The sequence below is a fragment of the Schistocerca americana genome, chromosome 11 (assembly GCF_021461395.2).
Source record: "Schistocerca americana isolate TAMUIC-IGC-003095 chromosome 11, iqSchAmer2.1, whole genome shotgun sequence".
In the NCBI taxonomy this organism is placed as follows: domain Eukaryota; kingdom Metazoa; phylum Arthropoda; class Insecta; order Orthoptera; family Acrididae; genus Schistocerca; species Schistocerca americana.
Genome location: NC_060129.1, coordinates 124,793,784 through 124,816,528, shown reverse-complemented (window position 1 = coordinate 124,816,528; position 22,745 = coordinate 124,793,784). Strand labels below are relative to the sequence as shown.

The 22,745-nt window shown below is 42.1% G+C and overlaps 1 long non-coding RNA gene across 4 annotated transcripts; it reads left to right on the top strand.

Annotated features, from left to right (window-relative positions):
* The first annotated feature begins 343 nt into the window (after positions 1-343).
* LOC124554053 lies at positions 344-21,221 on the top strand. Of its 4 annotated transcripts, XR_006968221.1 has the most exons (4): positions 714-923; positions 1,914-2,009; positions 11,067-11,325; positions 21,109-21,221. It is a non-coding gene; the product is annotated as an uncharacterized LOC124554053 (long non-coding RNA). The 4 variants fall into 4 exon arrangements; XR_006968223.1 differs by lacking the exons at positions 714-923; positions 21,109-21,221 and adding an exon at positions 344-439 and having other exon boundaries at positions 11,067-11,688; XR_006968220.1 differs by lacking the exon at positions 21,109-21,221 and having other exon boundaries at positions 11,067-11,688.
* The last annotated feature ends 1,524 nt before the right edge of the window (positions 21,222-22,745 follow it).

Here is a 22,745-nt window from a genome sequence, read left to right as displayed (position 1 = left end):
ACGAAGTGATACTTTGAGCCGGATGCCTAAAACTGGCTAGTTATAGTGGATGTAAATACTGTTAAGTTTCACAAATTTTAAATACGGTAAGTAAATTCTTCACAGGGTATTATTATAAGTGTGACAAAATTACAAAAAAGGAAATTGTAACCTTGACATGTCTCCTGCCAGACATAAGCTCTGAAATAGTGTAAGTTATGAAATGAATAAAAAACATTTCACTGACGTAAAGCGCGTGAGTGTACATAGGGCGCCCGTTCTGGTAGAGCAACAACATTGTATGCAAGGCTGTGAAGCATCCTTGATAGTAGATTCTTTCACAGTACACTTCTTTGAGAACCGTGTTGTTTCAAGAATTAATTGTTCTATATATATAAAGAAAAGAAAAAAACAGTTGCAATATTGTATTTAGCAGAAGTACGTGAATTAATGCCTCCAGGTAAGAAATAAGCTACTGAAATTTATAACCATGTATGTTGGAAATACGAAAATTTATTTTGAAGCAGCATTAATGAAAAATTTATATTATAGTTTGTTGGATCTTGAGAAGCAGTAAATGCCTCCGTGTTATGTTAACTGTACTAATACAGTGTTAATTAGTATAATGTTTGTTACTGGGCCTACTTCAAAGATATTTTATTCCGTACCTGAAAAGTAGCAGTTGCGTCACCATTGGCGATGGCGACATCTGTAATATACTGAGACGGCGTGTTCATCCCGAGAGAGAAAGTCATAGTTAGTGTTAAATACTTCGTTATAGACCAGAAGAAATGCATAGTGAATGTCACAAATTTACTCCCTACATTACTGTCGTTATGGTGGCTTGCTTAGCCCATGGGCTGTGATGTCTGTGAACGAGGAACAATAAAGTGTTTTGCTGTCATCTGATGTAGAGCTCCTTCAGTCTGTAGCATGAGCCATTGGTTCGTATTATTAAGTTCTTCAGATTAAAGCTTCCCCCGGTTATTACATAATTTCGTGAGTTGTTACGTTGGGATGAAAGGGAATGCTGAATTCTGTTGCATTTGCTGCGGCCATTTTGTGTGCTTCGGGCATTCACCTATTCGTACCGCTCTACAGATCGCTAAATCGTGTATTAACAGAAGAACATAGTAATAGTCATGTTTCAGTGTGCTTTCGTAAAAACCTTTAGCAACAGGATTTTGGAGATGTGTAACAAAACGAAATAGGTTCAGTAAAGAGCTGCTGGTACGTGTATTTTTCAGTAAGTGCATTATTCGATATCAGAGAATAGAAGATTCGTCATCTGTGGTACGCACGTCAGAGAAAACGTAAGTCACTTTGTGAGGAGACGTGTTAAATGTTGGTGTTAATAATAGATCAGCTGTTTCTCAGTACAGTATGTGAACATCAGTGTGTGTGGTTTTTTTTTTTTTTTTTTTTCCCCCTGTAGTGTGTTCATAAGGGTTGCAGCACTGCGGTAGTTGGTATAAAACCATGAAAATGCGGATGAAGAAAATTTCAACAAACCGTGCGTTACGGTCATCAACCTCATGGGTTACAGTACAGGCCCAAAAAAAATTCAGTTCAATATTTGTCTATCAAGATTTAAAGAGCCATCTTATCTTTTTTTCCTTCACGAGTAGTATTATAGTAAATGGTTTTATTCGGATGTGGTGAATTAACTTAAGTCTCTCAGTTGTTTTGACTGATCATAATTCTGAAGATATTCATGGGGGAAAAAAGGCAAGATGTCTCCCATAAATCTCGCAATTGTCTCCCAGCCTGAGAGTTAGATATCCTGTTACTTTGTTTTGTGACGTTATAACCAGAAAGTTGTGAATCAGTTTTTCGATTGAACATTTTGTGTTCCTGTGTAGTTGTCCATTTCCTGTGGCCAGTGGAGGGTTTTAAATTTAATGAGTGTTCTTATGAGAACCCTCGTTTTTCAGGTAGGCCTATACAAGACTATAGTCCTGGACAATTTGAAAACCATTTCAGTCAAAGAAGAAAAAACAGATGAGATATGTGCTAAGCCAGACACCATGGTAAGTGACTTCCTTGTGTTTCTCACTGCTGTTAATTAATTTATGTATGCAGGATGGTGTGTTAGTAAGTGTAATTCATGTTATGTTGCTGGAAGCATGATGAATTCAGTATAATAGTAATGTTATCTGTCGATTTAATTTTCTAAAATTAATAAATTGCACAATAATCCTGAATCAATTGTTTTATGGCATTCACGGCTGGTTTCACAACAGTCAAATTTCTTTCGTGTAGTGTAAAAAATAGAATAATTTAGCTATCTGATGTTATCTGTACACCCCAATGTTGTCATAGAACAAAAATTGTGTTAAAAGACTAAAAGAAGGGTTAGGGAACATAAATTCCATAAAATCTGTGTTTCTTTTGGGGGAGCATGTCCCCTTTTTTGGTCTTTTTGAACTTTTGTTCTTAGACAACATTGGGATGAAGATGTTCTCAGATGGTTAAGTGATATAGTTTTTACACCAGATGATGGAACTTTAACTGCTCCAAAACCACCATGCGAGCACTCAAGTGTCTGCCCCATAAGAACTCTTTGTGTTGATGTTAAATGTGACATTTCATAACACTACATTAAAGTATGATTTGTATAGAACTTCACATTGAATGAAGAGGAGAGTTTAATAAATATCCATAAACTTATAATGCACAACTCAATGGAATTCATGGTATGTTAGCGTAGAAAGGGTTTATTCTGATGTGGTATTCTTCTTGTAAATGTCAACTTTTAATGTGCAGCAGAAGATTGGTCCCCCTATGGTGAATATCAGCAATGTAAAGAAACTTAAAAATTGAGCCACTGCTGGTAGCACATTATTAAGTTACATGGAAAATGTGATTCACTTGTTGTTAGGTGTTCCCTTCTAACCAAAAATAATTAATTTGGAATTGAGTTTGAAAAGCTCACTGGTCTGAGAAGTTAGTTTCATGGCAGTCTACATCAAAAGCTGTCTTTGAATACGTAAACAAGGCTTCAGCACAAGCAACAGCTGTAAAGTTCAGTTTCTGATAATTGTCATTAGGAGTTAATTGTTATGCAGCCCAATAGATGCAAAATGAAGGTCTGTGTTGTCAGCAAAGGTGTGTGTCATGAGATCACACATTGCCTAGTGTAACTACCAATGAAAATCAATAGTGAAATGTGCAATCTAACAATCTTTAATGTGATTCTATAAAAGGCTGACAGTTCGCAATAAGTGATAACTAGGTGGTAATGGAATTCCTTTATTTTCATATTGTGTTTTGGGTGTAACCCATTGCCAGATGACCTACTATATTAACAACACATTTTTATACTGCAAATTTCAAAATGTATAGATATCTATTAATACAGGTATAAAGGTGTGAAAACCAAAATTCATATTGTTTTTACATTAATACATATTGCAATACAATATAATTACAGTGCTATGACAAAGAAGCCTTTAAACTTATGAGACCATGAAGTTCCTTTATTCACATAAAGAAGGAAATGCTGAGGTGACATACACACATCTAGCGGAAGAATGAATATAGTGGCCCTCATCACTGCATAACGAACCTCACTTATGCTAGATGGCATGTGAGTGGTGGCTTTGCAGCCTGCCAATATAGGATAGTAAGCCATTACTTCTTACCAAGATTTGTTTCACAATAAGAACAGAAATTTTTACGCATTTAAGTTAGGATATATTTCATGCCAACATAAATGCAGAATAAAATATATTGAAGACAAGTAGTAAATATGAAGAAAGGTGAAGTAAAAAGATTTAATTACAAAGAAATGAATACCCTTAGTTGCATATGTGTTGCTATATGTCAACAGGTTCAGATGAAAATGTGTGCCCCAACCAGGAATCTGAACCCAGGATCTCCTGCTTACATGGCAGACACTCTGTTCATCTGAGCCACCGAGGACACAGGGGATAGTGTGACTGCAGGGACTTATCTCTGGTGCGCCTCCCGTGAGACCCACATTCTCAACTTATTGTCCCGCACTATGTTCATAATACCACTGTCTATTATACTCTTACTCGCGGTCTTACTGCCGAGTCCCGTTCAGGCACTGTTTGCGCATCCGCACTGAAGATAGTCAAATGTACCAAAGAAAGGTGAAAATTATATATAGTGTGTGTGTGTGTGTGTGTGTGTGTGTGTGTGTGTGTGTGTGTGTGTGTGTGTGTGTGTGTGTGTCACACAGTGCCGGCAGCAATGCCACGATTAATGAGTATAATGGGCAGGGGAACTACGAATATAGTGCAGAACAATAAGTTGAGAATGTGGGTCTCACGGGAGGCGTGCCAGAGATAAGTCGCTGCAGTCGCACTATCCTCGGTGGCCCGGATGTAGAGCGTCTACCATGTAAGGAGGAGATCCTGGGTTCAATTCCCGGTTGGGGCACACATTTTCATCTGTCCTCGTTGACGTATGTCAATGCCTGTATGCAGCTAAGGGTATTTATTTCATTGTAATGTCATTCTAACGAGCTGCATGGTCACCGATGGTATCTGTTCTTTCGGACAGGTCTGAAAGAACAGATACCATCTTCATATATATAAAAAGATTTTACTTGGGCATAACAAGTACTTCTTTTGTAACTTGTTTTATTTGACTATGTGCATCACAAAATGGAAGATCATACATTTCTAACTGTGCAAAATACAGAAGAGAAATTAAGCTAGTAGCTAATCAAAAATGCTGAAAATCAGTCGGTTACCATTCCCTGTTTCATTGATTAGTTAGCACTGGGTTAGTACAGCAATGAGAATAAAATGTTGATCATTCTTCAGTACTTACTACCTCGAAACACTTCAGCTTAGATGCAGTCTTTTCCTAGTTCCTGCAACTGGACCCTTAATTTCTTCACGATTTCTTCCGCATCTCCCATTACTACAAATCTAGTATGCGCTGTTTTGTGAGGTAAATATAGTGAAATAAAACAACCTCCAACCACCATATATACCAGTCGTGTAACTGGCAAAACGTATACTATCAAAGGTAGAGCCATCTGTGAAATGACTAGGCATCTACTAGCTGTTACGTGCACACTATTTGGCTTTTTATATCGGCATGACTACCACCAGGTTATCAGGATGAAAGGGGCATAGACAGAGGGTGCATACTGGCAAACACAATATCCTGTTGCGCAGAATGCACTAAAACATGACAGTCACGACCTTGGTGCCTGTTTCACCACACATACCATCTGGATTCTTCCCCCAGACACCAGTCTCCCTAAAATCCACTGGTGGGAACTGGCACTACAACATGTCCCAGTTCTTGCCACCCACCTTGCCCTTATTTAGCTTAATTTCTTCCATCTCTGCATTTCTTCACAGTAACTATTCCTTTCTTCACTACATTTTAGTTTCTATATCTTTCACTTTCTGACGTGTATATTTTTTTCTGCCCCCCTCCCACCTCTCTATCACACACAGTGCTCTTGTTAACATGTGTATGATGTTTTAGCAGTAATCTCTGTCTTCCATACTGCCCTATTTTCCACTTTTTATCTCTCAGGTTTTTAAACCTAGTCCAGTGCAGTTCCCAACAATCAGCCTTTCCTTCTCATCCCATCTGGTAATTCGCCCATGATATGGGGTTCCGGGTGACTCCTCTGAACTCTACCCCTTTTCCTAAACCTCACTAGTCTTTTTCCTTCATATCAAGTGAGGTGGCGCAGCATACTCACATTCGGGAGGAAGATGGTTCAAACCTACATCCGGGCATCCTGATTAGATTTTTCTTGATTTCCCAACTCGCTTCAGGCAAATTCTGGGATAGTTCTTTTAAAAGGGCATGGCCGACTTCCTTCCCCATCCTTCCGTAATCCGATGGAACTGATGACCTCACTGTTTGGCCTCCTCCCCCAAATCAATGAACCCACCAATCCTTTTCCTTCGTTCCCCTTCCTTCCCCTTAAATTCTTCTGCCAGGAGGAGCCAATGGCTCTGAAAGCTTGCATACATAATACCTTCTATATCTGTGTTCGCCTCCCACTGTTTGGTGAGTAGATTTTGTATCTATCCAGTTACACTGCAAGTTACTTTGTAACTACAATTTTATGCTAAGGCTAAATACACTTCTGACCATTGAAATTGCTGCACCAAGAAGAAATGCAGATGATAAACGAGTATTCATTCGACAAATATATTATACTAGAACTGACATGTGAGTACATTTTCACCCAATTTGGGTGCATAGATCCTGAGAAATCAGCACCCAGAACAACCACCTCTGGCAGTAATAACGGCCTTGATACACCTGGGCATTGAGTCAAACAGAGCTTGGATGGCGTGTACAGGTACAGCTGCTCATGCAGCTTCAATACAATACCACAGTTCATCAAGAGTAGTGACTGGCATATTGTGATGAGCCAGTTGCTCGGCCACCATTGACCAGACATTTTCAATTGGCAAGAGATCTGGAGAATGTGCTGGCCAGGGCGTCAGTTGAACATTTTCTGTAGCGAGAAAGGCCCCTACAGGACCTGCAACATGCGGTCATGCATTATCTAGCTGCAATGTAGGGTTTCACGGGGATAGAATGAAGGCTAGAGCCACGGGTCGCAACACATCTGAAATGTAACGTCCACTGTTCAAAGTGCCATCAATGTGAACAAGAGGTGACAGAGACATATAACTAATGGCACCTCATACCATCACGTCGAGTGATACGCCAGCATGGCGATGACAAATACACGCTTCCAATATGCGTTCACCGCGATGTCACCAAATACAGATGCAACCATCATGATGCTGTAAAAAGAACCTGGATTCATCCGAAAAAATGGTGTTTTGCTATTTGTGCATCCAGGTTCGTCGTTGAGTACACCATCTCAGGCGCTACTGTCTGTGACGCAGCATCAAGGGTAATCGCAAACATGGTCACTGAGCTGCTAGTCCATGTTGCTGCAAAGGTCATCAAACTGTTCGTGCAGATGTCCCCATCTGTTGACTCAAGGATCGAGACGTGGCTGCATGATCCGTAACAGCCATGCAGATAAGATGCCTGTCAACTTGACTGCTAGTGATACGAGGCCGTTGGGATCCAGCACGGCGTACCATGTTACCCTTCTGAACCAACCGATTTCATATTCTGCTAACAGTCATTCCATGTTGACCAATGCGAGCAGCAATGCCGCAATATGATAAACCGCAATCGTGATAGGCTACAATCCAACCTTTATCAAAGTCGGAAATGTGATGGTACGCATTTCTCCTCCTTACACGAGGCATCACAACAACGTTTCACCAGGCAACGCCGGTGAACTGCTGTTTGTGTATGAGAAATTGGTTGGAAACTTTCCTCCTGTAAACACGTTGTAGGTGTCGCCACCGGTGCCAACCTTGTGTGAATGCTCTGGAAAGCTAATCATTTGCATATCACAGCATCTTCCTGTCGGTTAAATTTCGCATCTGTAGCACATCATCTTCGTGGTGTAGCAATTTCAATGGCCAGTAGTGTATTTTTACTTCACTCTTTTTATTGTTTACTACTTGCCTTCAATATGTTTAATTTCCCTGTATGTTTGCATGAAATACACACTAATTTAAATGTGTAAATATTTATTATTGTAAAATAAATCAGGGTAAAAAGTTATTATTTACCCTCCTGTATTGGCAGTTTGCGGCACCGTCACTCACAATCCATCTAGTACAAGGAAGGTTACTCATGTATTGTTCCCAATTATATTCATTTGTCTGCTAGCTGTCTGTATGTCCCCTCAGCATTACTTTATTTGAATGCAGTAACTTCATGGTCTTGTAAGCTGGAAGGACTTGTCACAGTATTGTAATGTTGGTTTTCAAAACCTTTGTGTCTGTATTAATGCGTTTCTATACATTTTCGCATTGTGTTGTTAATTTAGCAGGCCATGTGATGATGGGCTATACCTGAAATGCATTATGAAATATTTTTAGAAATATATTATAAACCATCGATTGACAAGTTTGTTCATAACCAACTCCTAAATTCACTTCACATTGTTGTAAATAATATTACAGAAAATTGAAGCCCTTCTACTTGTGAATTGTGAAGCCTCATTTGCATATGACTTGAAATTGGACAAAATGCAGCCATTTGGAGTGTGGTCAGCTGTTGGCCTGCAACTAACTCATGGGCCCAAGAGTGAAACTGTTGAAAGGGTGTTATTCCTGTACTTGAATCTTAATAAATATAAATGTGCTTCATTATAGATTTTAAAAAGTGAGGTATCAGTTTGGGATTACTTTTGCCAGTAATTTCACAAATGTAATCCACACTCGGCTCTGTGGAAAAAATTAGGACAGTAAGTAAATATAACAAATACTGATAGGGTGGCTAAAGCATAATGACAATTGTTGTGATAGACTGATCTGTCCCATAGCCCAAAGTATATATTAGGTTGTAAGGTGACTCCTTGGTTGTAAGTTGGCAAAGTCACTGAATATTAATTCTTCTTTGTTGCTACATACTGATGTACAGCATAGCTGGATGTATATGTTACTTTGAGAAGTGACAGTTTGATTGTGAGTTGGCAAATCTAACAGATGGTATGTCATGAGAATAATGATAGTTTATTCTTATTTTGGCATTCATTTTATGCCAATTTAGTTTTTGGCATGAGGTTCTTATTCACCATTTTCATATCGTTATGAGTTAATCCAGATTACCACGCTCAACATTTGCTTGAAAATACCTTTTAAAATATGATTATAACACTGATAGCTTAAAATAAGTCTTTCTAAATTAATTGAAAATTTTAAAGTTCTAAAATCAAAGGTAAGGAGTTCTGTTGAACACTGCTTAACCTTGGAGCTGAACCTTAGAAAATGGCGAGAGACCATGAGAGATCTTCTTTCACTTCATGTGCTACTTCAATTACAGGACTTTCCATTCCTCTCCTTGAAAATTAAACCATAATAGCCTGTCACAATGTTCATTAAAAAATGTTTGAAATTATTTTCATGCTCCTGCTCCAGATTTTCTGCTGACAAATCAATTGTTTGTGTATTAATATTCTCACACAGTTGAACTGCATGGTATATTAAATGTTAATAACAACCACCACAACCATGTTTCAAGTACATTCGTTACACCAAAACACATTTCATTGTAAATGAACATCTCCAGGTGGCATTGAAAATATGCCAACAGTGTTATGAACTAATTTTCACAAACTGGCAGAAATTTACTGATGGGACTCAAAAATATATATTCACCATGTAATCCAGTCAGAGAAGGAAAATGAGGGGAACGAAATTGTGTAGTCACAAATTTTTGCACATTACTAGGAATGAGTGTCCTGAAAACCATACTGAAAATCCTGTCCAGTGATATGTGTGCATTGCGGTGGGAGAAGGGTTGTTTAAAGGTTACTTTTTTTTATAATTGGTTGGATAACTTGAACAGTGCAGCTTGCAGCAAAAATATTTACCAATACAAATTTAAAATTTGCTACCAAAAAAGGTTTTATTCGTTTTTCTCCAGGACTAATAGTTTGTGTTGCAGGGGATAGAAAAATTGCAACATTATGAAAACTATTGTTCTAAGGATGTAAAATTCATGTTTACCTTGAAATGAAAGGAGTTAAAAACAAATGTTACATGTGTGTACCACATCTAAGAACAGTAATCATATTGATGGATAAATTGTGTTCCGTGTGTGTTACAGTGTGGAGGTGGGAAGAATGTGTGGTAGAAGTGCAAGGGAAGCAAGGTTGCTGCTTTGTGTTCATGCACTTTCCTTCTTCATCAGTATGTAAGCTGAAAGTTGAGCAAGTAATTACCCATTTTAACCCGTTTCATCACAAGAAGCAAGTACTGGGGGTTTCACAATTTTATACGGGACTTATGAAACACCTGTGATGCTTCGTACAGACGTACTTGGGTGATGTTGATGCTACATGGAAAATTGGGTTCATGTTACTGTTAATATTAATTCAAGTAACACATTTGGACAGAATTGTCACAGCTGAAGCACTCCCAAAATCTGAATAGGTGCAGAGGCTTTTTGTGTCCCCACAACAGAATGAGATCAGCGAAGTGTTACAGAATTTAAGTTATTTTAAGATAATGATGTTTGAAGGAACATCTTGTTCTCATTTGTTGAATACATAAGCCGTTCACAGATTGTGAGGCGGAGGTCTTCCTGGTCTTGACTCATAAACTGTGGGGCGAACTTGGCAGCAACACGATGCATCCCAAAATGCTGTGTCAGTGTTTCGTGACATGATCCTACCAAAATGTTACATTCTTCTGCAATCTCTCGGACAGTTTGTCTTGATTGGCACACACAGTTTTGTTGAAGTTCCTGATAAGGGCGTCCTGAACAAGGGTCACCTTTACCTTATGTCCGGTGAGTTTTAAACTGTGTGAACTACTTGTAACATCGAGTATGGCTTAAGCACACATCACCGTGCGTTTTCTGCATCGTTTGATGTGTATCTCTAAAAGTTTTCTTGAGTTTCACGCAAAATTTAAAGCAGACACGTGGCTCCTCTTAACTCTGCCACCTTGAAATTTGGAAAGTATGTGACACAACATGCTACTCAATATAGCACTGAACGGTAACTAGCAGACATACATCAACGAACCTTCTGGCAGTTACGCATTAAACAAACACTGGCAGTTACGCATTAAACACAGTGTGTGCAGAGATGCCAACCACATTTTGCTCCAACACACTATTAGCGAGAAATTACGAATGTTCTACAGTATTCTGAACAGAACTCCTATTTCGTAATAATAAAAAGTCTGTAGGACACTATTAAAGAATAAGGCAGCATTTCAAGGTGCAGCTTTAGGGCTACCTACTTCCTCTTTGAAAACATCACATGATATCAACATTCTCAAACGTTGACAGCTATATGAAATGTGTCTGAGAAAATATTAAGTTCTTCCTTATACTTGAAATTATTATATACATTACTGAAAAAATATATATATTTCCATCTTTTAGGGTGGGTGTACCTCAGAATCTTTAAAAGAGCTGGACCTAGTTTGAGATCTTTCAGTTACTCTGCATTGGTGGAACAACAGATAAACTACTTTATGTGCGGTGTGACAGATTCCACTTACATTGCACTCTGTATGTTTCAGAAGTGACTAATGGCAGAGATGAAGGCTGAGAGAAGGAGTTTTGTGAGCGACCTGCACATGCTGCTGGAAGCTTAAAATGGCGCAGACGTGACTCTGGTGCCCAGGGGCTCGGAGCAGTCAGCACAATCACATCCTGGCAGGGAGGAGCCCCGTCTTCGACGCCATGTTGTGTTTCTTGCATGTCACTTCACAACATAGCTGCGAACACGGGGCTTCTTGCTGGCATGTCGCAGATTAAGCATGCAGCCACTTAGCAGAGGTAACTGACATAAGAGAAGCTCCCTTACAGCAGTTGTGAAACAATCCCTAACCATACCGTAGCCTGCATTATAGTCCAGCAACACTGTGAACTGTCCAAAATAACAGCAAGTGTGTTACATTGGGATATGGAGTATCTTGTGTGGATTATTTTGCCATCTCTTGACCCTGAATATTTATAAAGAACCAACTTGTGATAATAAAAAAACTACACATCTTTCATTAATTGCAGCTAAAGGATAATTTGAAACGTAATACAAAAAACTAAATATCATAATGTCAATCAGATGCATTTAGGACTACCGTATTTACTCGTATCTAAGCTGCACTTTTTTTCCATTTTTTGTAATCCAAAAAACCGCCTGTGGCTTAGAATCAAGTGCAAAGCAAGCGGAAGTTCTGAAAAATGTTGGTAGGTGCCGCCACAACTAACTTCTGCCGTCGAATATATGTAGCGCGACACAGGCATGCTTTGTAGGCACAAAGGTAAATACTGGCGCCAAAACCTCTGCGTCGGTAAATAAATTTAAAGAAAAAAGTATAAGACGAGCTTTTTTTCTCCGCCCCGAGTTTCGACGCATTTATCCAACGAAGTAAATACAAATTCCGTATTGTTCATCTTCGAATGTAGCAGAATTTCAATGTACTACGAAAATCCGTCTGGCGAGACTGTTTGGGATGTTTGTCAATATGGCCAACTTGACATTCTGAATTTTTTCCTACCTCTGAGAAGAGATGGTTGCTAGTAGGAACCTGATGAAATGTGAATCACATGCAGTATTCTCTTCACCATAAGAATAATACAAATATAAACATTTTGCCATGTATTCTTTCGTGTTTGCTGCTATCTCATTTAAATCCTGTCTGCCTAATAAACTACAAAACTTGAGTGAGGCAACAGCAAACGCGGAAGAATATACGTATCGTGTCGTGTTTATATTTGTATTACTCTTATGCCTAATAGTGATAGTCAGAAATGAAGCACAGCAACTGACTTAAATTTTTAAATCTAAGAGGACTCTGATTTCTGTGCAGAATTTGATGTACTAAAGAAGCGGCCGCAAAGATTTTCAAACGGAGAAACATTTTCGCCTAACTCTCGTTCAGAACATGTGCTATCATACGCAGTCTATTATTTGGTTCTTGTTGATCATTATCAAAGAAAGCAGCAGTGTAAGTAACAACAAATAGCAGTCTCTTGCCATTGTTTCGCTAATGAGACAATTCCTCTCTTTTTTTTTTATTGTAGGCGGTGTTAGCGCGCACAAAAGTAAGCCATGCCGCGAGCAGCGACAGACCCTAAACACGCATTATCAGAATGCGACGAACAGTACAGTAATGCGTTTTCTGCTTAGTGACGTAAGCACCTAGAACAAAGGAAACGGCACTTATTAGATCGAAGCAAAATAAGCAATCAATTCAAACCAGACGAAGCACGTGAAAAAGGAAGGGTACCCGTATAAATACGGACGGAGCGCCTGACACATAGCAATGGCTACCTGGTAAAGCTTAACTGCTAGGCTTACGACTCGAAGCAAACTACTGTAGCTGTATCGTCATTCATTCGAACTAAATTGTGTCTCATATTACAGTGGACCAACATTGTTTCGATTTGGAGGTGCAGCCTAAAACTTTTCTCTCCCCTTGAATTTAGTCTCGAATTTCAGGTGCGGCTTAGATTCGGGTGCGGCTTACATTTGAGTAAATACGGTAAATAATTCTTTTTCATATTTCCCTTTGTGATATCATACACCGAAGAGCCAAAGAAATTGGGACACCTGCTTAATATCTTTTAAGGCCCTCGAGAGCATGTAAATGCACTGCAGCGTGACATGGCGTGGACTACACTAACATCTGTAGTAGTGCTCGGCAGAACTGACACCACGAATGTTGCATGGCTGTCCATAAATCCATAAGAGTATAAGGGGTGGAGATCTCTTCTGAATAGCACATTGCAAGGCATCCCAGATATGCTCAATAATGTTCATCTCTGAGAAGTTTGATGGCCAGCAGAAGTGTTTAAACTCAGAAGATTGTTCCTGGAGCCACTCTAGCAATTCTGGTCGTGTGGGGTGTCACATTGTACTGCTGAAACTGTTAAAGTCTGTTGGAATGCACAGTAGACACAAAAGGATGCAGGTAATCAGACAGGATGCTTACTTACATGTCACCTGTCAGAATTGTATTCACCCCCCAGGGGGTCCACAACTCTTTTGTGGATACATGCGTAGCGAGCATGGGACCCCGAGCTAATGTGGCCTTCCTTCCTTTCCGGGCTGCATACCTTCCCTTTCCGCATCTTTCCCCATCCCCCATCTTCGGCCCTCCTCCCCTCACCTCTGGCTCTTTCCTTCCCTTTCTCTCCATCTGGGAGTATGGTTTGTGCCTATGTCCGGAGACGGACGCTCGTAAATGTAACGCATTCTTCGCCTTCTGTGCTTGTATGTCTTCTTCCTTCCTTTGTCCTTCTCTTTTCCTTACCTCTTCTCTTTACCCTTTCCTCCGCTGAGACATTTGAGACCACTCTTCTTCCCTTTCTCTTTCTTCCTCCCTGTGCGTGTCTGAAGGCCGACCCACGCATTTTTGTGCGTAGCCGGTGATGGGGTAACGCATAATTCCCCGCCCCGGGTAGACAGGTAGGACACGTACGTACCCCCTGGTAACGGCCAGGCCCAGGGAGGGGTGATTACCCAAGCTGATACCTTCCGAAACTGCCGATTGGTCCCTCCGTCTGTTTGTCAGGAGGTGTGACCTGAGGTGTGAACAATCACCTAAGGTGGGAGTGCCCTCAGAGAGGGCCCCCACAAGGGAGGAGTGCGCCATCGGAGACGCCGGTAATCATGAGGGATTCTTCCGCAATGGTTTCCTCACCTTCCACTATGTCTGCTCACAAGCGTAAGTTCACTGAGTCTCAGTCACAGACAGTTCTTCCATTGTTGCCACAGTTCCTTGTTGTTTCTCGGTCTGACGAAGGTCACGACTTCTCCACGGTCAACCCTTTCATTATTCAGAAAGGTGTCGACGCAATTGCAGGTCCTGTAAAGTCTTGTTCCAGATTACGGAATGGCACCTTGTTAGAAACAGTCAGTGCCCTCCAGGCACAAAAATTGCTGCGTACTTCACTGCTCCACACCTTCCCTGTCTGGGTTGAAGCGCACCGCACTTTAAATTCCTCGCGTGGAGTCGTATATACACGCTCCCTCGATGGATTGTCTGATGAAGAAATTCAGTACTACCTGTCTGACGAGGGCGTAACGGCTGTTCATAGGGTTATCAAAAGGGTTGACACGAACATCATTCCAACCCGCACTGTCTTTTTGACATTTGACAAAGTTCAACTCCCATCGAAAATCAAAGCAGGCTATGAGATAATTTCCGTACGATCTTACGTCCCAAACCCTACACGTTGCTATCGGTGTCAGCGGTTCAATCACACCAGCCAGTCCTGTTGCAATCCGGCCAAATGTGTTACGTGTGGCAAGGATGCCCATGAGGGTGCTTGTCCACCTCCACCCCCTCGCTGCATCAACTGTATGGGTGCCCACGCTGCTTCCTCTAGAGATTGCCCAGTTTTTAAGGATGAAAAGCTTATCCAGGAAATCAGAGTGAAGGGACAGCTGCTCGAAAATTATTCGCCAGTCGACAACCCACTGTGCCTCAGACAGGAAAATACAGCGCAGTCCTTGCTTCTCCTTGGCCAACAAAGGAGGCGGCCACGCAGACTTGCGGCCTCACCTTTAGTGCCACGATCGTCAGATCGGCCAGTGCAAAGATCGCCCGTTCAACCTTACCACTTTTGCCTGCCCACTCTATGGGTCACCCTTCATCGGGTTCTGCTAAATCTCGAGCCCAAAAGTCAGACACCAAGACTTCGAAAAAAGAGCATACTCGTGAAGATTATTTACGTATCCCAACTTCACAACCATCGGTTCCTCCTTCATCTAAACATCATATTTCCAAGAAGGCTACAAAGAAACCCAGTTCATCTCCTTCTCCGCCAAGGCGTGTCCCATCTACAGCACCACCTGGCGGAAATCGCTCTTGGCAGTCTTCTGTGTCGCCGAGGCAGCAATGCTGGCGGCCGATCAACCGGCCGATCGCTGGTTGCAGGAGCTGCTCCTGACCAACCTATGGATCAGGATCTTCTGCCTTCGGCTGAATGCCATTCCATGCTGTCAGTCGCAAGCTCTGAGCAGTCGTTGAGTTGACGGCACCCTTGGTCACATTCCTCCATTTTCTGTTCACCCTATGTCTATTGTCCACTGGAATATCTGCGGCATTCGAGCCAATCAGGATGAATTGTCGATCCTCTTACGATCCTACTCGCCGGTCATCTTCTGTCTTCAGGAAACAAAGCTGCGTCCCCATGACCGCTTTGTTCTCCCTAATTTTCAGTCCGTCCGATATGATCTCCCCTCTGTTGAAGGCACTCCAGCACATGGAGGACTCATGATTCTTCTTCATGAAACTCTCCATTATCACCCAATCCACTTACACTTCCTTCAAAGCTGTCGCCGTCCGTCTTTCCCTTTCCGGATACACGTTCTCTCTTTGTACTGTATACATTCCATCGTCCACACTAATGGCACGAGCTGATCTCCTTCATCTTCTTGGTCAGCTTCCACCCCCTTATTTGCTGGTTGGGGACTTCAATGCCCACCACCCGCTTTGGGGATCTCCACATCCTTGTCCACATGGCTCACTATTGCTAGATGTCTTCCACCAAGCGGGTCTAGTTTGCCTCAACACTGGGGTCCCTACATTTTTGTCTGCCTCCACGACAAATTTATCTCATTTGGACCTTGCGGTCGGTACTGTTCCGCTAGCTCGGCGCTTCGAATGGTTCGCCCTTGATGATACACACTCGAGTGACCACTTTCCATGTGTCCTTAGACTGCAGCCTCAACTGCCATATATGCGCCCGCGACGCTGGAAGTTTGCCAAAGCTGATTGGACTTTTTTTTTCGTTTCTAGCGACATTCGATGACAGTCACTTTCCTAGCGTCGACGATGAGGTCACTCATATTACAGACGTTATTCTTACAGCTGCGGAACGTTCAATACCACGCACCTCCGAATTGCCCCAGCGCCCCCCAGTTCCTTGGTGGAACGAGGCATGCCGTGACGCTATACGTGAGCGGCGACGTGCTCTTCGCGTTTTCCGCCACCATCCTACTTTGGCCAACTGCATCCGCTATAAGCAGTTCCGTGCGCGATGCCGTTGTCATCCGCGATAGCAAGAAGGCAAGCTGGAAATTCTTTATTAGCTCATTTAACACCTTCACTCCCTCCTCGGAAGTTTGGAGTCTGCTTCGACGGTTCTCAGACACGCCTAGTTTCTCCCCGGTCTGTGGGCTCACTGTCGCGCATGACACATTAGTGGACTCCGTCGCAATTTCTAACTCATTGGGTCAGCACTTTGCTGAGATTTCGAGCTCTTCAAATTACCCGCCAGCGTTTCTTCCAAAGAAACGTGCAGCGGAAGTGCGACATCTTGCTTCTTGCTTTCTCCTCTCAAAATCGCGAAAGCTAAAATACTGTTTCCTCCATGCGGGAACTCCAACATGCACTCTCTTCTTCTCGCTGCTCCGCCCTAGGACCAGATGGTATCCATGTCCAAACGTTGCTGCATTTATCAACACATAGTCTGCGTTACCTCCTTCACCTTTATAATCGAATTTGGACCGACAGTGCTTTTCCCAGACGATGGCGGGAAGCTATCGTCATCCCTGTTCCGAAACCTGGAAAGGACAAACATCTCCCCTCTAGCTATCGCCCCATTTCTCTCACGAGTAGTGTCTGTAAGGTTTTGGAGCGTATGGTGAATTACCGTTTAGCTTGGTGGTTGGAATCCCGCAGTCGTTTAACACCTGCCCAATGCGGATTCCGAAAGCATCGTTGTGCAGTTAACCATCTTGTTGCTCTCTCCACTTACATCATGAACAATTTTCTCCGGAAACGCCAAACAGTAGCCATATTTTTTGATCTGGAGAGAGCATACGATACCTGTTGGAGGACAGGCATCCTCCGCACACTGTCCTCTTGGGGATTTTGAGGTCGGCTGTCCCTTTTTCTTCATGAATTTATGGCAGAGCGCATATTTAGAGTGTGGGTGAACATTACTCTCTCCCGTACTTTCTCCCAAGAAAACGGGGTACCCCGGGGCTCGGTGCTGAGTGTTGTACTGTTTGCCATTGCCATAAATCCAATTATGGAGTGTCGCCTTCCTGATGTCTCGGGCTTCCTCTTTGTGGACGATTTTGCGATCTACTACAGCTCTCAACGGACCAGCCTTCTTGAACAACGTCTTCAAGGATGTCTCGATCGCCTCCACTCTTGGAGCGTCAAAACCGGCTTCCGTTTTTCTCCCAGTAAGACCGTTTGTGTTAATTTTTGGCAATGTAAGGAGTTTCTCCCACCCTCCTTACATCTAGGACCTGTCAACCGTCCGTTTTCAAACGTCGCTAAATTGTTGGGTCTTATGTTTGAAAGAAAACTGTGCTGGTCCTCCCATGTTTCCTATCTTTCGGCTCGCTGTCTGCGATCCCTCAACACCCTCAGTGTCCTAAATGGTACCTCCTGGGGAGCGGACCGAGTGGTCCTTCTCCGCCTCTATCGCGCCATAGTGCACTCAAAATTGGACTATGGAAGCATTGTCTACTCCTCTGCTCGGCCGTCTATTCTTCGGGGTCTCGACTCTATCCACCACCGTGGATTACGTTTAGTGTCTGGAGCTTTTTACACCAGCCGTGTGGAAAGCCTTTATGCCGAGACTGCTGAACCTCCGCTGTCCAATCGGCGAGCAGTCCTTCTGAGTCGTTATGCTAGCCATCTGTCTTCCATGCCTGCTAATCCAGCCCATGACATTTTTCTTTGATGCCTCCTTTGATGTAGGGTACGCAGGCCGCCCCTCCTCCCTACCACCACCGGGAGTCCGCTTCCGTCAACTGCTCCGTTCCCTTTCCTTTCGCTTTCCTAAAACCTTCTTGACAACTTGGGGTACAGCACCGCCTTGGCTCCGTTCCCGGATCTGCCTGCTCCGTGACCTTTGTCGATTTCCCAAGGATGGTACCCCTTCACTTGTTTGTCAGGCATTTGCTGCTCTATGTGCACAAATGACGGAAGCCACATTTATTTACACCGATGGCTCGAAAACATCGTTAGGTGTAGGGAGTGCCTATATTGTTGGCGACACCCCAAATCACTTCTGGCTTCCCGACCAGTGTTCGGTTTATACTGCGGAGCTTTACGCTGTTCTCCAGGCTGTCCACTACATCCGCCGCCATCAGCGGATACAGTACGTTATCTGCTCCGATTCTTTCAGCTCTTTCCTCAGTCTCCAAGCTCTTTACCCTGTGCACCCTCTGGTCCACCGGATTCAGGACTGTCTGCGCTTGATCCACCTGGGGGGCGTCTCGGTGGCGTTCCTCTGGCTTCCGGGACACGTTGGTATCTGTGGAAATGAGGCGGCCGATATAGCAGCCAAGGCTGCAGTCTCTCTTCTTCGGCCAGCTATTCAATCGATTCCCTTCGCCGATCTACGAGCGTTTTATGTCGTCGTATTGTTCTTTTGTGGCACGCACGTTGGTCGACACTTCCCCATAATAAATTGCGGGACGTGAAAGCTCTTCCTTGTGCTTGGACCTCTTCCTCCCGAACGCGTCGTCGGGAGGAGGTAATTTTAACTAGACTCCGGATAGGGCACTGTCTTTTTAGCCATCGACATCTTTTAAGCGGCGATCCTCCCCCACTCTGTTCCCACTGCTCTCAGCTGTGGGCGGTAAGACACCTTTTAATTGAGTGCCCCTATTTTAATCCGTTACGCTCCTGTCTACAGCTGTCGCCTGATATATCGTCGATTTTAGCAGATGACACGCGCTCAGCCGATCGCGTTCTCGAGTTTATTAGTGCCAGTGAAATGACGTCAGTCATTTGAAGCTTTTTTGAGGACAACCAACCCCTTTTTTTAGAGGATTTTTAAGCCTTCCTTCTGTTTTTAGTTCCTCCAATTTTATGACTTTCGTTCCCATTGCTGCTGGTTTCCATTTTCGGTTTTTTACTGTTTCTTAAGTCCCGGACCAGGCGCTAATGACCAAAGCAGTTTTGCGCGCTAAAACAAAAACAGAATTGTATTTAGACGCACTGGGGGTCCCACATCACTAAAACTGCACATGCCCCACACCATTAGAGAGCCTCCATCAGCTTGAACAGACCCCTGCTGACATGTAGGGTCCATGGATTCATGAGGTTGTTCCCATACCCATACACGTCCATCAGCTTGATATGATTTGAACCCAGACTCCTCCAACTGGGCAACGTGTTTCCAGTCATAAAGTCTAATGTCAGTGTTGTTGGGCCCAGGCCAACATGAAGCTTTGTTGAGGTCCCAGCATTGAAATGTGCAACAATTTGTGGAAGGGTTGCTCTTCAGTCACCTTGAATGATTCTCTTCAGTTGCCTTTGGTCCCATTCTTGCAGGATGTTATTCCAGCAACAGAGATATCAGAGATTTGATGTTTTACCGACTCCCTCATATTTACAGTATACTCGTGAAATGGTCGTGTGGGATAATCCCTGATTCATCTCAGAGACTCTGTCCCATCGGTCGTCCCCCAGACTATAACACCATGTTCAAACTCACTTAAATCTTGATAACCTGCCATTGTAGCAGCAGTAACAGATATAACAACTGCACCAGACACTTGTTGCCTTAAATAGGCATAGCTGACTGTAGCCTCGTAATCTACCTGTTTACATCTCTCTGTATTTGAATACACGTGCCTATTCAAGTTTCTTTGGTGCTTCAGTGTACATCTAGCAACAGCCAAATCCAAAAGCGTCAATGGAGAGCTTACTAAGAGTGTAGTTCTCCTGCTCGTTAACAAACAAAATTACTCAGAGATACTGTAATATGTTAATTCGTCTTTAAGTTTAATTGATGGTGGTCAACTTCACCGTGAGCAAAGTAAAGTTGCCCGGTCATTACAAGAGCGAAGCTGTGTGCAGGTGTAGATATACCTGCAGTTGCAGGGAGTGAGAAATGTTTTTCGTGCTAACAACTCATAGGCATGTATGCCTCGTACAGATCAGCTGCTATTGTATAAATTTGAAATGGAAGTAACATGACTTCCCCATTGTGCATTACAGAGGCAGTCCCCTTCGAATGTGATACATACATGTAGCAAGGAATATGAAATTAAATTGACACTATTCTGATACATTATTCTGTTTTTTTTTTTTTTTTTTTCTAAATCTTTATTATCTCTATGTGCAATATCGTGTTTTTTGCAAGCATCATTTAGAGGTTTTATTCCTTGAACACCTTCAGCTAATCTTTCTTCTGATTTTGTTCCTGGACCACAACAATTATGACCATAGGGATGCATTTCGAATGATAATTTATTAATGAAAATAATAAGTAATACTTTTCCATATTATTCTTTTTCTGAAATGTATGTGACAACAAGTTACTCAAAAATGTAATCAAATATGGAATTCCTTTTGTTGTTAATAATAAAAACACTAAATCTATTTCTTAACATTTGTGTTATTCCCGCAAATAACTGCTGACCTATCAATTGAATCTCATTCATCCAAACATATTCAGTTGGTTTTACTGTATATTTTTTTATGAAATCTTCACCTAGTTTTTAATTTTCTTATGAAGACTCTGTATTTGATTGTAATCATCTTAAATTTGGGAAGTGGTCATGAACACTTTATTGTATCAGCTCACTATATTTAAAAGCTTTACTTAATTTCATTTTATTTGTATTCCTTTCAGAAGATAATGCTCTTCAATGGTACAAAATATCTGCATAATATTATAAATGGACACCATCAAATTTTTTACCCATATCATGTATGGCAAAGTGTTCTTTAATTAATGGATTCATTAACGATACAGCAGAAGTAAAATGATATTCAATATAACGAGTTTGTTTGCGTAGCCATCCTCCACAGCCAGCACAGAAATATTTATTTTGTAAATAACAAATGCCTACTCTTGCTGCATTGTATTTTCTCTCTCCCAGTTGCATTTCACAGCATGTGACTAGATGGGAGAAAGTGCAGATACCAACTAAAAATGCGAAGAACTGTAACTAATCATTTCTGTACATAAAAAGAGAAGAGAACTGTTTTATAATCTACCAATAATGCATATCAAAAGAAAACTGTATTATTATAGATTCCACTGATGATAAAGTGAAAAGAGGTGAAATGCGTCTGGAAGAAATAAAATACAGTGCAGCAAGAAGAGTCTTTTTATTTATGAAGAAGACATTCATGAAGTTTAATAACAATTTGTAATCGTGCCTCATATTCAAAAAGGCATTTAAATAAGAGTACAATTACTGTTATTAGTCAGTTACCTGCTCACACAAGCAACGCGACATTTCATGGGATGTCAGTGTCACAACTTAGGGATCACTAAGGGTTACGGCAATCTGAAACGGAGAACAGTTGACATGAAGTGTTTCGAACGGTGCTGACTCGGGGGCCGCGGCCGACTTACCACGCTCTTACTATAACTAGTATGTTAAAAACTAAACTAAACTCCGCCCGAACAGGACTGTGATGGCCCAGCGGTAATGCCCGGCCGCCGTGTCGTCCTCAGCCCATATGCATCACTGAGACTGGATATGGAGGGTCGTGTGGTCAACACACCTCTCTCCCGCCCGTATGTCAGTTTACGTAACTAGTCTGTTGGGGGTTTGTAACATATTAATTTATGTTACCAATTAATAATAAAGAAAGTACATATGCAGCCTGAGGTACCTGTTCAGAATGTCAGTATTGGCTCTTGAGTAAAAGAGTTTGACGACCGCTGTTCTAGATGGAGACCAAGGACTGAATGCAGTGAGGGAGTACGAATAGCTGTGTGTTGCAGTTATTGGGTGGAGACGGCAATCCACACAGAAGATAGGCTAATATGGAGAGCTATATCGATCCAGTCTTTTGTCTTAAAGCAACACAACAAATGCTATATTGATAATGGGGATGTGCCTTGTTGCACATTCTCTTCCTGATCCTAATAGACAGTGTAGACGGTTACACAGTATCCAGTTTTCTTGTCAGCATAATTTTAAATCTGAGACAAAATTTCTGTTGAGCATAATGAATTTGGTGTGTGGCACTGTACACAACCATCCAGCAACACCTGGCACCTACAGTTCATTAAGGAAGAATAGTGCGACATAAAATGTGGCAACTTGGATTACAGGAGAGATCGACTGGATGCCCTGTGATACCCCTGGATACTCGGATAATGAAGTCTTTCAGGCAGGGGATATGGCTTCTCAGATGACACCTCCATCTGGAAGTGGCTTGGGAAGATCTGTTTGAATACATGAAGTCTTCTTTTTAAGACTTTTAGCAAACAGAAAAAACCTCTCATAACTTTTCAGGTAGCTGTTACGT